A 2,676-nucleotide genomic window follows, 5' to 3' on the forward strand; every position below is an offset into this window, starting at 1 on the left:
GCAGACCGCGTGAGACGACGCTTCATCCAGTCCCAAACATGCTCAAGGGGGGACAGATCCGGAGATCTTGCTGGCCAGGGTAGTTGACTTACACCTTCTAGAGCACGTTGGGTGGCACGGGATACATGCGGACGTGCATTGTCCTGTTGGAACAGCAAGTTCCCTTGCCGGTCTAGGAATGGTAGAACGATGGGTTCGATGACGGTTTGGATGTACCGTGCACTATTCAGTGTCCCCTCGACGATCACCAGTGGTGTACGGCCAGTGTAGGAGATCGCTCCCCACACCATGATGCCGGGTGTTGGCCCTGTGTGCCTCGGTCGTATGCAGTCCTGATTGTGGCGCTCACCTGCACGGCGCCAAACACGCATACGACCATCATTGGCACCGAGGCAGAAGCGACTCTCATCGCTGAAGACGACACGTCTCCATTCGTCCCTCCATTCACGCCTGTCGCGACACCACTGGAGGCGGGCTGCACGATGTTGGGGCGCGAGCGGAAGACGGCCTAACGGTGTGCGGGACCGTAGCCCAGCTTCATGGAGACGGTTGCGAATGGTCCTCGCCGATACCCCAGGAGCAACAGTGTCCCTAATTTGCTGGGAAGTGGCGGTGCGGTCCCCTACGGCACTGCGTAGGATCCTACGGTCTTGGCGTGCATCCGTGCGTCGCTGCGGTCCGGTCCCAGGTCGACGGGCACGTGCACCTTCCGCCGACCACTGGCGACAACATCGATGTACTGTGGAGACCTCACGCCCCACGTGTTGAGCAATTCGGCGGTACGTCCACCCGGCCTCCCGCATGCCCACTATACGCCCTCGCTCAAAGTCCGTCAACTGCACATACGGTTCACGTCCACGCTGTCGCGGCATGCTACCAGTGTTAAAGACTGCGATGGAGCTCCGTATGCCACGGCAAACTGGCTGACACTGACGGCGGCGGTGCACAAATGCTGCGCAGCTAGCGCCATTCGACGGCCAACACCGCGGTTCCTGGTGTGTCTGCTGTGCCGTGCGTGTGATCATTGCTTGTACAGCCCTCTCGCAGTGTCCGGAGCAAGTATGGTGGGTCTGACACACCGGTGTCAATGTGTTCTTTTTTCCATTTCCAGGAGTGTAGATTTAATAATGTGTCACCCAGGATGGCTGCAGCCAATCGCTGTCTCGTTAGAGGTGAATTTTATTTTTTTTGCTGGGTCATAGCCTAGCCCTGTTAAAGCCGTCCAGCCACTTACCCTTGGTCCGGGCCCTATTTACGTTAAAAGGAATAATGTATTGTTCTGGCCTTATCCCTTCCTACGCTGAAGCTCGCCGTTCTCTTGTTAGGTTAGGTTTTCCGATGCTATTAACCTGCTTGGTTCGTCTTCAAAATGCGTTTCACTTTAACTTGTTTATTCATGTCCCTGTCCATATATTGGTAGATATTGTTTTGTTAGTTTTCGGTACATGAGATTACTGCAATTGCCTTTTGTTGATATAATATAATTACTATTTTCTGAGTATATCATACTGTATCATATTGTCATTATGGATCAAGCTCACGTAAGGTCCATAAAATCCAGACGCCTTACAAGTGTTGTTCAAGTGTTTTTCAAGTATTTGGTGTCCTTAAAATGTTTATCCAGAGTTTTTGACTGTGGTGCCTGCCCACGTTCTTATCACTGTTTTTAAACTATTGTTGAAGACAGTATTCTATTATTTATATTTCTGCTGTTCACATCATCTTTTCAAAAAATTGCAAATTTATACTACATATGTCTCCTTGTCTTTTTCATTTATTTATTTTTCTTTTGTTTTAGCATCTAAGTTAGCTTTAAGTTCTACTGGCTGAAGAGCAGGTGAGAGAGAATGAAACAATAAAGAAAAATAAGAAAATGATGACATGTATAAATGTCAAAGGAGTTTGAAATTTGACATGAGCTGAAGCAAATTGTAAGCTATGTGTATTCTTTTAGCTTTTGCAGTACCACTTGAAAATATCCCGAAGGCCAAAACTGCAATTATTAAATAATTTCTGTAATCAGTGACGAATATGATGTGCTAAAAAAATTCTAAATGACTGCGAACCCTGATCATGAGCAGTTAGTCAGCAATTAAGTTAGTATAAGATTTGAAATATACCCATATGGTCAAAGGTCTTGGCGGTCTCGTCACCCATCAAAACGGAAACATGGTTGATGTAGTGTCTGTACAATGTTCAACCAAACATAGAGCCACAGAATTCTTCATGATACTGACATGCTTACTGAGCCTAACTGAGAAGTGCCTCATCATCATTTGGGCCTATCATGCCACATATTCTGGAATGTCTAGGGAGCTTATAAATCTGTCACTCATGGCAGACCTCATCAAAGTCTTTCTTGGTGTCGAGAAAAATTGCTCCCATGCTACGCTTCCTACCTCTCGTCCTATATATATATATATATATATATATATATATATATATATATATATATATGTCTCCAGTCAAAAGTAGGGAGTCATAGGTCGTCACACTGCTCAGCAATGTTTTGGCGTTGACATTGCGAAATTTCGTAAGAATTTTACGGCAAGACAGTTCAGACAGTTATACAGAAGGAGAGATTTTTATTAGTTTTAGGTCTGGTTATAACGCGAACATTTTTTTAGGATCTTTGGAGAACGTTAAGGACAGAATTTGGTTTTCGATTGTGATGAG

The sequence above is a fragment of the Schistocerca cancellata genome, chromosome 1, assembly GCF_023864275.1.
Source record: "Schistocerca cancellata isolate TAMUIC-IGC-003103 chromosome 1, iqSchCanc2.1, whole genome shotgun sequence".
In the NCBI taxonomy this organism is placed as follows: domain Eukaryota; kingdom Metazoa; phylum Arthropoda; class Insecta; order Orthoptera; family Acrididae; genus Schistocerca; species Schistocerca cancellata.